Source organism: Rutidosis leptorrhynchoides, chromosome 5 (genome assembly GCF_046630445.1).
Source record: "Rutidosis leptorrhynchoides isolate AG116_Rl617_1_P2 chromosome 5, CSIRO_AGI_Rlap_v1, whole genome shotgun sequence".
In the NCBI taxonomy this organism is placed as follows: Eukaryota; Viridiplantae; Streptophyta; class Magnoliopsida; order Asterales; family Asteraceae; genus Rutidosis; species Rutidosis leptorrhynchoides.
In genome coordinates this window covers 460,868,714-460,884,329 of record NC_092337.1, presented here as the reverse complement: position 1 = coordinate 460,884,329, position 15,616 = coordinate 460,868,714, and positions in this window count along the sequence as shown.

Below are 15,616 nucleotides of genomic sequence, written 5' to 3'. Positions count from 1 at the left end.
TTTTTCTTCATATTAGCGTTTTATAAGTTTAAATTCGGGTAGTACCTACCCGTTAAGTTCATACTTAGTAGCTAATATACAATTCAACTACTACAATCCTATATGAAAAATTGATTATAATAATATTTCGCGTTCAAACTTTTACACAATATTTTACAAACTTACAATACCGCTTATTTTACATATAGCATGAAATATAGCACACAATAAATTTGATACAAGATGGTTGTGAAGATAATTCTAGCTAGTACACAAGTCGTTCAGCAAAGGCAATAAAGACACGTAATTCATACGTCCAGAAACAAGTCATGCATTCTGGTTTTACTAGGACTACTTCCCATCCTTGGTCTTGTGGAACATAACCATTATGGCCATTGATAAGTCAGCGTTTTTTAACGTCATTAAAGGCACGAGGGTTACGTAATGTCCAACAGTCCTGTAACAATCTAAAAACCTCATTTCTTACCCCAATTACCGACTCCGTCACTTGTGGGAACGTTTTGTTTAATAGTTGTAGCCCGATGTTCTTGTTCTCACTTTGGTGAGAAGCGAACATTACTAACCTGTAAGCATAACATGCTTCTTTATGTTGCATGTTAGCCGCTTTTTCTAAATCACGAAGTCCTATATTCGGATATATTGAGTCAAAATAATTTCTTAACCCGTCGCGTAAAATAGCATTTGGGTTCCCCGCAATATATGCATCAAAGTAAACACATCGTAACTTATGGATTTTCCAATGTGATATCCCCCATCTTTCGAACGAAAGCCTTTTATAAACCAAGGCATTCTTGGAACGTTCTTCGAATGTCTTACAAACTGATCTCGCCTTAAATAGTTGTGCCGAGGAATTCTGACCGACTCTAGACAAGATTTCATCAATCATGTCTCCGGGTAGGTCTCTTAAAATATTGGGTTGTCTATCCATTTTGTGTTTTTATACTGTAAAATAGACAAGAGTTAGATTAATAAAAAAATACTTATTAATACAAGCAATTTTTACATATATCATAAAGCATAAGCACACTATATTACATATATTACACCACACGAATACAACTATCTTATTCCGACTCGCTCGTTTCTTCTTCTTCGATTTTGGTTCGTTTTGCCGAGTTTCTAGGGATATATGATGTTCCCCTAATACGAGCCGGCGTTTTCCACATTGGTTTAGAAAAACCTGGAGGTTTAGAGGTTCCCGGGTTATTGTCACAACTTAAGAAATACGGGTGTTGACGATACTTATAAAGTTCATCGGGTTTGGAATCAAATTTCTCTATTTTTATGCCCTTTCTCTTATTGTTCTCTTTTGCCTTATTAAATTGTGTTGGGGTAATTTCTATAACATCATCGGAATCCTTGTCGGGATCCGATTCATCGAAGAATTGGTAATCCTCCCAATACTTTGCTTCCTTGGCGGAAACACCATTGACCATAATTAACTTTGGTCGGTTGTTAAAGATTTTCTTCTACTTAACCGTTTTATTATTTCCCCCACTGGTTCTATTTCTTCTTCCGGTTCCGATTCTTCTTCCGGTTCTGATTCTTCTTCCGGTTCTGACTCTTCTTCTGGTTCCTCTTCGGGAACTTGTGAATCAGTCCACGAATCATTCCAATTTATATTTGACTCTTCATTATTATTAGGTGAGTCAATGGGACTTGTTCTAGAGGTAGACATCTATCACATAATATCAAACACGTTAAGAGATTAATATATCTCATAATATTCACATGTTAAAAATATATAGTTTCCAACAAAATTTGTTAAGCAATCATTTTTCAAGTAAACACGGTCGAAGTCCAGACTCACTAATGCATCCTAACAAACTCGATAAGACACACTAATGCAAAATTTGGTTCTCTAAGACCAACGCTCGGATACCAACTGAAATGTCCCGTTCTTATTGATTAAAAACGTTCCATATTAATTGATTTCGTTGCGAGGTTTTGACCTCTATATGAGACGTTTTTCAAAGACTACATTCATTTTAAAACAAACCATAACCTTTATTTCATCAATAAAGGTTTAAAAAGCTTTACGTAGATTATCAAATAATGATAATCTAAAATATCCTGTTTACACGCAACCATTACATAATGATTTACAATACAAATATGTTACAACGAAATAAGTTTCTTGAATGCAGTTTTTACACAATATCATACAAGCATGGACTCCAAATCTCGTCCTTATTTAAGTATGCGATAGCGGAAGCTCTTAATAATCACCTGAGAATAAACATGCTTAAAACGTCAACAAAAATGTTGGTGAGTTATCGGTTTAACCTATATATTATCAAATCATAATAATAGACCACAAGATTTCATATTTCAATACACATCCCATACATAGAGATAAAAATCATTCATATGGTGAACACCTGGTAACCGACATTAACAAGATGCATATATAAGAATATCCCCATCATTCCGGGACACCCTTCGGATATGATATAAATTTCGAAGTACTAAAGCATCTGGTACTTTGGATGGGGTTTGTTAGGCCCAATCGATCTATCTTTAGGATTCGCGTTAATTAGGGTGTCTGTTCCCTAATTCTTAGATTACCAGACTTAATAAAAAGGGGCATATTCGATTTCGATAATTCAACCATAGAATGTAGTTTCACGTACTTGTGCCTATTTTGTAAATCATTTATAAAACCTGCATGTATTCTCATCCCAAAAATATTAGATTTTAAAAGTGGGACTATAACTCACTTTTACAGATTTTTTACTTCGTCGGGAAGTAAGACTTGGCCACTGGTCGATTCACGAACCTATAACAAATATGTACATATATATCAAAGTATGTTCAAAATATATATACACCACTTTTAATACATTTTGATGTTTTAAGTTTATTAAGTCAGCTGTTCTCGTTAGTAACCTACAACTAGTTGTCCACAGTTAGATGTACAGAAATAAATCGATATATATTTTCTTGAATCAATCCACGACCCAGTGTATACATATCTCAGTATTGATCACAACTCAAACTATATATATTTTGGAATCAACCTCAACCCTGTATAGCTAACTCCAACATTCACATATAGAGTGTCTATGGTTGTTTCGAAATATATATAGATGTGTCGACATGATAGGTTGAAACATTGTATACGTGTCTATGGTATCTCAAGATTACATAATATACAATACAAGTTGATTAAGTTATGGTTGGAATAGATTTGTTACCAATTTTCACGTAGCTAAAATGAGTAGTTTTTACCAATTTTGTTTTGCTCGCCATTTCTTCGTTTCTAATCCGTTTTGAGTGATTTAAGCGGCCACAGTTTCGTATTGAACTTGACTTTATGAAACTAAAAAGAAAAGGTATAGGTTTATAGTCAGAAATACAAGTTACAAGTCGTTTTTGAAAGAGGTAGTCATTTCCGTCGAAAGAACGACATCTTGATGAGTGTTTTGAAAAACATACTTTCACTTTGAGTTTAACCATGATTTTTGGATATGGTTTCATGTTCATAAGAAAAGTCATTTTCCCAGAAGTATAGATTTTAAATCAAAGTTTTTCATAGTTTTTAATTATCCAAACCAAAACAGCCCCCGGTTGTAACTACGACGGCGTAAATCCGGTTTTATGGTGTTTATCGTGTTTCCAGGTTTTAAATCATTAAGTTAGCATATTATATAGATATAGATCATGTGTATAGTTGATTTTAAAAGTGTAGTTAGAAGGATTAACTTTATTTGCGAACAAGTTTAGAATTAACTAAACTATGTTCTAGTGATTACTAGTTTACCACTTCGAATATGATAGCTTTTTATGTATGAATCAAATGATGTTATGAACATCATTACTACCTTAAGTTCCTTGGATAAACCTACTGGAAAATAGAAAAATGGATCTAGCTTCAACGGATCCTTGGATGGCTCAAAGTTCTTGAAGCAGAATCATGACACGAAAACAAGTTCAAGTAAGATCATCACTTGAAATAAGATTGTTATAGTTATAGAAATTGAACCAAAGTTTGAATATGATTATTACCTTGTATTAGAATGATAACCTACTGTAAGAAACAAAGATTTATTGAGGTTGGATGATCACCTTACAAGATTGGAAGTGAGCTAGCAAACTTGAAAGTATTCTTGATTTTATGTAACTAAAACTTGTAGAATTTATGAAGAACACTTAGAACTTGAAGTTATAACTTGAGAGAGATCAATTAGATGAATAAAATTGAAGAATGAAAGTGTTTGTAGGTGTTTTTGGTCGTTGGTGTATGGATTAGATATAAAGGATATGTAATTTTGTTTTCATGTAAATAAGTCATGAATGATTACTCATATTTTTGTAATTTTATGAGATATTTCATGCTAGTTGCCAAATGATGGTTCGCACATGTGTTAGGTGACTCACATGGGCTGCTAAGAGCTGATCATTGGAGTGTATATACCAATAGTACATACATCTAAAAGCTGTGTATTGTACGAGTACGAATACGGGTGCATACGAGTAGAATTGTTGATGAAACTGAACGAGGATGTAATTGTAAGAATTTTTGTTAAGTAGAAGTATTTTGATAAGTGTCTTGAAGTCTTTCAAAAGTGTATGAATACATATTAAAACACTACATGTATATACATTTTAACTGAGTCGTTAATTCATCGTTAGTCGTTACATGTAAGTGTTGTTTTGAGACCTTTAGGTTAACGATCTTGTTAAATGTTGTTAACCCAAAGTTTATAATATCAAATGAGATTTTAAATTATTATATTATCATGATATTATGATATATTAATATATCCTAATATGATATATACATTTAAATGCCGTTACAACGATAATCGTTACATATATGTCTCGTTTCGAAATCCTTAAGTTAGTAGTCTTGTTTTTACTTATGTAGTTCATTGTTAATACACTTAATGATATATTTAATTATCATATTATCATGTTATATATAATATAACAATGTATTAATATGCTTCATATATATTTAGTAAGACGTGGTTATAACGATAATCGTTATATGTATCGTTTCGAGTTTCATACGTCAATAGTCTCCTTTTTAAGTATATAACTTATTGTTACTATTTTTAATGAGATACTTGATGATCATTATATCATTTTAAACATATATATTTATTCATTTATGTATCATCATGTCATATACAACTTATAGCGTTCGTGAATCAGTGGTCAAACTGGGTAATCAGACGTTTACAAAATTTCCGTTTCAATTAACCAAGTCTTAACAAGTTTGATTGCTTAACATGTTGGAAACATTTAATCATGTAAATATAGTTTTCATTAAACATATAATCATAGAAATGTTCGAAAAAGTTCGGTTCACTACACTGGTTGCCCTCACTCGATGGTTTGAGCAAACGAAAGCCGTTTTTAGCTTAAGCGGTTGCCGGGACCAAGACAAGGTCAAGTATTCCACCCACACTTTCGACGGTATCGCTCTCACACCGTGGAATACATATGTACAATCGGTGGGTACCGATGTAGCCCACACACTCTCTTGGGCCGACTTAAGAGAAAATATGATCACCGAATACTTCCCACGTGAAGAGACTCGAAAGCTCAAAAGCGATCTAAGAAGTTTAAAAGCAGTCCGAAATGACCTCAAAGCTTATAATCAACGGTTTGCCGAGCTAGCCTTAATGTATCTGGCCCTCGTGACTCCCGAATCCCTAAGGGTTGAACTCTACATGGATGGCCTCCTTAAGAGCATTAAAAATGGGGTAATGTCATCCAAACCCGCTAACCTACAAGAAGCTTTAAAGATGACCCGCCAATTGATAGAAATGGTGGATGAAATTGAAGTACTGGTACCAAAGGCCGAGGATAAATTAGGTGGCAACAAAAGAAAGTGGGAAGCCCCTCAATCAAGCAACTACAGCAACAACAACTTCACCAAGAAGCCTTTCACTTTCGACGGCAAGAAAGGTTATGACGGAAATTAACCATTTTGCAACAAGTGCCACCAACATCATTATGGTGAATGTGGCATGTCATTTTGCAACAAGTGTCAAAGAAGTGACCATGTGGCCAAAGATTGTAGAAATACCGCCCCCGTCACTCAAAAGGGGCCCATTGCACCAAAAACAGGTGTTTGTTACGAATGTGGCCAACCGGGTCATTATAAGAACGCATGCAAAAAGAAGAAATCTAACCCCAGTGCACGCGGCCGAGCTTTCAACATTAACACCGAGGAGGCCCGAGATACCACCTATAATGACCCGTCCTAATCCCTCTGGACGAATACATTACATTTGGTTACATCGCGAGGTACTTGACCTCTATATGATACATTTTACAAATATTTCATTCGTTTTTAAAAGACAAACTTTCATTACATCGAAAGTTGACAGGCATGCATACCATTTCATAATATATCAAACTATCAATGACTTAATAATAACCTTGTTGAACTCAATGACTTGAATGCAACGTCTTTTGAAATAAGTAATGAATGACTCCAAGTAATATCTCTAAAATGAGCAAATGCACAGCGGAAGATTTCTTTCATACCTGAGAATAAACATGCTTTAAAGTGTCAACCAAAAGGTTGGTAAGTTTATTAATTTATCATAATCAATCATTTCCAATAATATAATAGACCACAAGATTTCATTTTTCATAAACAATATTCTCATATCAGACATTTCGCAAACTGCATAGAGATAAAAAAATCATTCATATGGTGGACACCTGGTAACTGACCTTAACAAGATGCGTATAGAATATCCCCATCATTCCGGGACTCCCTTCGGACATGATAAATTCGAAGTACTAAAGCATCCGGTACTTTGGTTGGGGCTTGTTGGGTGTGACGACCCGAAAATTTCTGACCAAATTTAAACTTAATCTTTATATAATTCCGACTTGATAAGCAATGAATTTTAATAAATCTTGAACCTCTAAAAAGAGTTTTACACAAGTTTTTGGTCACCCTTTTATTCCGACGATTCACGAACGTCATAACTTGATTTAATTGTTTAATTGTTTAAATATTGTTTATATATATATATATGGATTTATATATATTTAACTTGAAAATATGATAATTAAATATCTCATTAAGTACATTAACAAAGTATTATATATATATATATATATATATATATATATATATATATATATATATTCATACTACTAATTTAAAGAGTTTTCAAACAATATATATTACCATTTAAACGACGTAATTAACTTATGTTAAAATGTATTTACAGGTAATGTATTACGAGTGTAAATACATCCTTACAAGTATTGAATACACTTTGTAATATACCAATACATATAAAGGATAGCTATACTCATATTTCCGTTCAATTTCCTCAAAGAATTCTACTCGAATTCATACGGTATTTTTACCCGTATTATACACAGCTTCTAGAAGTATTTACTATTGGTATATACCAATAGAAATCTGCAATTATTTGTGTAATATGTCATCCATGACCTAATCAATTTAATATGTCATTCATGACTTAATACAATTTAACTTATCTTAGATATTTTCACTAAAAGCCAAAATTATAAGCTTATAAATAAGGACCATTTTAACTCATTTTTACTCCACATTTTCTTAAACTAAAAACATACACTTGAATGCTCTCATATCATACTTTAATCTCAGCAACTTTCCTCTTCATAATCAAGGTAAAATACTTCTCAAAACCCTTGTTCAATTCCTTGTATAGTTGCTATCTTATTATACTTATAAAACTTGTAAAAACTAGAACTTGTTTTGGTGAACACCAAGCTTGTTTGAAAAACTAATCTAATATTTCTAACTTAACTCTAATAACACTTATTTATATGTATTATGATGTTATATTAAGTTAATATAAGAACTTATAACTTGTACATATGAAGAACACCTTGAAACTTAACATATATCCTTTAATCTCCATTCGGTAAAAAAACGGGCTGTTTTGGGTTGGGAATTAAAACCCTATCTTAGACTTTGAGTTTGAGGTTAAGACTTTGGAAATATGTTAATATATGTAAATAAGACTTCCAGTATTTTTTTCATGATTTTAGACAAAGTGGAAGTATTTTATCAAAAATCATATATTGGGTGGATGCCGGGATTTTTTCAAATCTGTTCACCGACACAAAAAGAGGCTAAAGCTCTAAATATTACTACTTGGGATGAACTTTTCGAATTGGTTTTATAAAATTTACTTCTTAATGAATCCATAGGAATTTTATTCTCTTTAAACAGAGTTGTAATGAATATTTGGCGAGCAAAACAAAATCTGTTAAAATTAACGTTGTATGGACGAAATTTATATTATAAAAACTATATTAACCATATCCTTGTTAACTTTTCCTATATCCTATATATATTTGGACATGTTATCAGTAGTATAACAAAATATTATAATCTTGGTTAATTCTGTGATTGTATATATATGTATAATAATATTCTTGGTACGTCCTAACACAATAAGTATACAATACGTTTTGATAAATCCTAAGACAATACGTACACAATACGTCTTAGTTAATTCTAAGACAATACGTATACAATACATCTCTGGGTTGATGCAAAGACAATACGTATACAATACGTCGTGGGGTAATTCTAAGATTATATATATATATACCAATTATTGGACTGTTGGACTTTTTGGACTATTTTGGACTACTAACAAAGGACTACTAACAATGGACTACTAACATAAAATGTTAAAAATTATTATATAAGTATTCTATGAACTTGCTTTATTTTATTCATATGTCGTATTATTATCTGAATCGTTATTATTGTTATAGGTTCGTGAATCCAAAGACGACGGTCATATTTTTAATAAGTTGAAAACTTATTATTAATATACTTTTACTACTGTGAGTATATAGTCCCATTTTTAAACTCTACAAATATTTTGGGATGAGAATACATGCATTTTATGTTTTACGCCATAGACACAAGTACTTAAAATATATTCTACGTTGAGTTGTACCACTTTGCATATTTTTCCCTAATAGCTTGGTAACTAATATTTACATGTTGTAAGAGCATGTAAGCGCGAATCCTATTGATAGATCTATCGGGTTTGACAACCCCAACCAGGCTAGTCGCTCTAGTATCATAAATGGTTGCATAGTACATCGTTTTTACTACACTTGGTACAGTGTAGGAAGATTTCATAATAAAGGGAATATGCCACATTAATGGTTAAGTATGGTTACCGAAGCGCTCAACAACTTATAGAATACTTTTATACACTTGCGAGTGTACATATATTTATAACTATGAAATCTTGTGGTCTATATTTATATCGATGATAACCCTATATATATCACCAACCTTTGTGTTGACTGTTTACGCATGTTTATTCTCAGGTCCTTAAGAAAGTCTTCCGCTGTTGCATTATCTGAGCAAGCTGTGCATGGAGTCTCATACTTTTATTTAAATAAAGTGTTGCATTCAATAAAACCTTTGTCATGTATTATATTCGACTGTTACGTCATGTGTGTAGTATTTGGAAATCGATGTATTTTGGGGATTATTTCTTAAATAATCGCCTACTTGTTTAAAACATGCATTATGTATAATAATGATGTGATTTTTATGAAACGAATGCAATATTTTCTAAAACGTATCATATAGAGGTCAAATACCTCGCTATGGGACCAATGAGAACGTACTGTATTTATAGTAATATGGACGGGTCGTTTCAGTTGGCATCAGAGCAGGGGTCTTAGCGAACCAGGTCTTGCATTAGTGTGTCTAACTGATAGATGTTAGGATGCATTAGTGAGTCTGGACTTCGACAGTATCTGCATGTCAAAAGTTTTGCTTATCATTTCTTGTCGAAAATTACCTACTTATCATCTTAAGTCTAGATGCGTCTTACTACATTTATTGCATAGATAATGTATAGACAAATTTCATATCTTAAGCATATCTATTACAGTAAACTCTGTCTAACATCTTCCATAAAATCCTCTGTAACTTATGGGATTCTAGTATTATAAATACATATGTAAATTATGTATTGAGGAATACCAAACTAGTCCTATAATTTATTTCATTTCAAAATTATTTTCCCTACTCTGTACGAGATGGATCCTTCAACTGGTTCAAGTTCATCGGATTCCGACAGCTATTCCGATATGGATATCCACCTGAGCTCCAAAAGCAGTGTAACCAGAATGGATCAACCGATTAGCCATCATATATTCTGGAAGGATTGGGGATGGGTTCGTAGCAGACTCATTCAATGGAGATGAGAAGAAGGCGATCCCTTCCATCCACCACATTTCCCTCTTGGCGAAGAACCAGAAGCACTTACCGGCGAACCTGTCCGAAACATTATTTTCTCTCTCATTTCCAGAGTATCTCGTCACGATTATATACTATCTCAAATTCTAGATCTTATTCATCCGCTCGTCCGAACCGCCAATCATTCCGGTGTACTAGAAGAAGTCAACGAGCTTCGCGCTAGAGTGGTGGCTTTGGAGAATATGATGCAGAACTTACAAGCATCACAAGCCCCACAAGCACCAACTGCACCACCCGCATCCACACCAACAGTACCATTACCACCAACAACAACATCCGCATCGCAAGCCCCAACATCACAATCTGTCCCACGAGCATCAACGTCATACGCCCTGTAGATACCAAGGAATACCAACAACATCAAACGATGAAGTATTGATTCGTAACTTCATCGGAGAAATATTCTACGGTGATTATGTAATCTCTAAAGTTTTAGAGATTATTTATTCTAATCATAACCGTATATCAAGATGAGTGGATGGATAGAGATGATAGAGGGGAGAATAGAAACCCTGACAGGAATGGTGCGTGCGTTACAAAATAGACTTGTTATACAAGCAGCACCAGCAGTACCGAAAACATCACTAGTACCAGCAGCACCTACAACATCACAAGCTCTGCCAGTTCCATAATCACCGACATCATCACAAATCAACAACGAGCATATTGTATCAACGAGTTATGAAGTATTAACTCATTCCCTCTGAAAAATTTATATGTATATATTTTATATATATATGTGTTTTTAAACCACAATATATCTTTTCGTACTAAGCTATTACGTGTGAATGTTAAAGGGTAGATACTACTCGGTTAATTCATATTACTAATATGCTATGATGTACATCCTTCGTTAATGACTTAACAATCATTAATTATAATCTCTGCTTCAACTCAATAGATTCCATTTCATAATAAACCAAGTGTATTGTTCGAGTACGTGTTAGATTTCACACTTTCATTTTCGATGTACTCGAAACTTTCTAGAAAATGTCATTCGTGTCTTGCGAAGTTCACAAGAATTCTACGAACACCAGCATCAATCACCGAAGAAATATCAATAAAAATGAATAATGAAGTATTGATTCATAATTTCATTTACGTTGAAGAAATACTTCGCAAAAATTATGTAATCTCTAAAGTTTTAGGGGTTATTCATTCTAGCTCCAGCAAAAATCAAATGAGTTTAATAGTATATTAAATCTATATTACATCTGCAGAAAATATAAAAACATATATTTTCATAAAGACTGTAATAAAAATTCTCTTGTACAAAATATTACTTGTGAAACTTTAACGGGCAGGTAATACCCGAGAATTATACAAATTCACAATTAATATGTTATACTGTACATTCTTTAATTCTGATTCAATAATCATAAACCATACTCACTACTTTTACAACAATATACATTCTTTCATAGAAACCAGAACAATCATTCTCATTCAAATTTAATTATATATTCTGGTTTTGACAGATCAGAATTCAAGTCAAGATTAAACAGATGACATCACTCTTAGATTCCTACATCCTTCAAAATCATACTTTAAATTCAAACTATACTAGAACATCACTTTCATTCACAGAACTCATAAAGATATTCGTATCATTCAAGATTCACGACGAATTCATTATACGGATATTGACGATGACAACCTGCGTCTAAACCCTTCAAAATTCTTGAAAACATCTCAACTAAGGAACAATCGAGAGAATGAACCAATCACACGATACATACGAAGAATATATGCATATAGATATGCACTCAGAGGACACTTGAACCTAAGCAAAGGTTCAACACGTATCCGTGTCAGATCCTTTAGCATTATTATTACCCAAAATAACTTTACTATCCCTTTTCAAAATAGCGAATTTTATCACAGCTCCAAAAAGACAACTTCGACTTTTCATCAGGAGTAGCCTTATTATAACCTTGATATATACGTTGTCTTTTCGCCATCGTTACTGGGGAACCTTTTATATTCCACCACATTAGTAGTAAGATTACCAGCAACTTTATTGCTCTTTGACTTAAATCTCTCTGAAAGATCACTATAAAACCTTGTCATGTACCCATCTACATCTTGTAACAATAATTGTCATACCAAACCCCAGGAAGCATCAATAATTATTCTTGAATCTCGCATCATTTCTGCATATACATATAACGTTATTTCCTAGAATTATAATTCTGAAATGCGGAATAGCACTTCAGCCTACGAATCAGTACTATGAAGTTTTGAAAAAGCTGAATGAAGCAGCAGAAACTGTAGACAACCGTAACAGTCAAAAGTTGATGATAAAGAATATTGTGTTAGCAAAGCACAGAAAAAGAGAAGGTTTGGAACTGGAAAACGGATTGAGCAAACCCTGAAGGAGGCTGTGGACAAATCACAAGTACGAAATCTACCTTCAAAGAATCCAAATGATTCGGTGTCTGCTAAAATCCTTAGCAAATACCTTGCTCCTTACTCTAAAACCCTTGCGGACAATATTCTTCATCATCCTCTTATCTTAAATATTCTAAGATATCATCGTATCTTCCATTATAAATATCCTTCATATTTCTGAAGATATTTTCATAACCATTCTTATCTGAAATCATTTATTCCTTCGCGTTATCTGTATCACATCATAAAGAAAACTTTTTTAGTTTCTAAATATCTGAAACCTCTGAGTGTAAAGTATGAATGTTTTTGAAGTAATGTTGGGAACTGAAGCATGAGTTAATATAATATAATGACACTTGATCAACGTGATTATATTACAATAAGTCATGCTGAGTTTCTAAATGGAACGTAATGATTCACAGACCATAACGTCATCATGTGCCATGTTACATGACTCTTACATTCAATCTAATCTCAAAACATATTAACAACATATTCTATTGATAGTTCTATCTTTTCCTTTGGATTCTGGTAATTTCACAAGTCAAATTGTGCTATTACAATTTCTCTCTTAGAGCGTTAGCTATGAATTCTAGACCATTATTCGCTTGACTTGAAGTCGGGAAAAGAAGACGGAAGCATGAAACTCCAAAATATAAGGAAAAATATAAGCACGAAGACAACGCAGAAATTACAAACCGTGTATATCGATGCGTATAGCAATATAAAGACACGGGAAAACTAAGAACACTATAAACCCAAGAGCATAGTATAAATTAACGGATTCCTCCGGTGGAAGATGAAAAAGAAGAATGACAGATGTGATAGTCAAGAATATATCAAGAATTAAAACTGGATGGAGCATATTGATGAATGTTTTGGAAGTACGAAGAAAGGAAGAAAGTATAAATATGGGAGATGTGGAAATAAGGAAACGTAGGAGGTTGATTTATAGTAAAATATCCGACAGAGAAATCGAGACAGATTATTGCATTAAATCGAAGAGGATCATAATTTCCTTAATCACTGAAGAATCAAATCTTATATAGATTACAAAGATTTTCTTTAATCCGGAGATCAACCCTGATGACGTCAAAAGATAAGACAAATCCCTATTTTCTCATTTCACTCTTTTACGATAGCTTCACTCATACGTTTTGAGTAATCGAATTATTTTATCCATATTTCTAAATCATGATAAAACCTTATGAATCAACTTATATTCATCATAATAACATTCTTATTGTTAGCCATGACGACCTCGATCAAATTTCGGGACGAAATTTCTTTAACGGGTAGGTACTGTGACGACCCGAAAATTTCCGACCAAATTAAAACTTAATCTTTATATAATTCCGACTTGATAAGAAATGAATTTTAATAAATCTTGAACCTCTGAAAAGAGTTTTACACAAGCTTTTGGTCACCCTTTTATTCCGACGATTCACGAACGTCATAACTTGATTTAATTGTTTAATTGTTTAATTATTGTGTATATATATATGGATTTATATATATTTAACTTGAAAATATGATAATTAAATATCTCATTAAGTATATTAACAAAGTATTATATATATATTTTCATACTGCTAATTTAAAGAGTTTTCAAACAATATATATATATATATATATATATATATATATATATATATATATATATATATATATATATATATATATATATATATATATATATATATATATATATATTACCATTTAAACGACGTAATTAACTTATGTTAAAATGTATTTACATATAATGTATTACGAGTGTAAATACATCCTTACAAGTATTGAATACACTTTATAATATACCAATACATATAAAGGATAGCTATACTCGTATTTTTGTTCAATTTCCTCAAAGAATTCTACTCGCATTCATACGGTATTTTTACCCGTATTATACACAGCTTCTAGAAGTATTTACTATTGGTATATACCAATAGAAATCTGCAATTATTTGTGTAATATGTCATCAATGACCTAATCAATTTAATATGTCATTCATGACTTAATACAATTTAACTTATCTTAGATATTTTCACTAAAAGCCAAAATTATAAGCTTATAAATAAGAACCATTTTAACTCATTTTTACTCCACATTTTCTTAAACTAAAAACACACACTTGAATGCTCTCATATCATACTTTAATCTCAGCAACTTTCCTCTTCATAATCAAGGTAAAATACTTCTCAAAATCTTTGTTCAATTCCTTGTATAGTTGCTATCTTATTATACTTATAAAACTTGTAAAAACTAGAACTTGTTTTGGTGAACACCAAGCTTGTTTGAAAAACTAATCTAATATTTCTAACTTAACTCTAATAACACTTATTTATATGAATTATGATGTTATATTAAGTTAATATAAGAACTTATAACTTGTACATATGAAGAACACCTTGAAACTTAACATATATCCTTTAATCTCCATTCGGTAAAAAGCGGGCTGTTTTGGGTTGGGAATTAAAAACCTATCTTAGACTTTGATTTCGAGGCTAAAACTTTGGAAATATGTTAATATATGTAAATAAAACTTCCAGTATTTTTTTCATGATTTTAGACAAAGTGAAACTATTTTATCAAAAATCATATATTGGGTGGATGCCGGGATTTTTCCAAATCTGTCCACCGACACAAAAAGAGGATAAAGCTCTAAAAATTACTACTTGGGATGAACTTTTAGAATTGGTTTTCTAAAATTTACTTCTTAATGAATCCATAGCTATTTGATTCACTTTAAACGGAGTTGTAATGAATATTTGGCAAGCAAAACAAAATCTGCTAAAATTAACGTTGTATGGACGAAATTTATATTATAAAAACTATTTTAATCATATCCTTGTTAACTTTTCCTATATCCTATATATATTTGGACATGTTATCAGTAGTATAACAAAATATTATAATCTTGGTTAATTCTGTGATTGTATATATATGTATAAT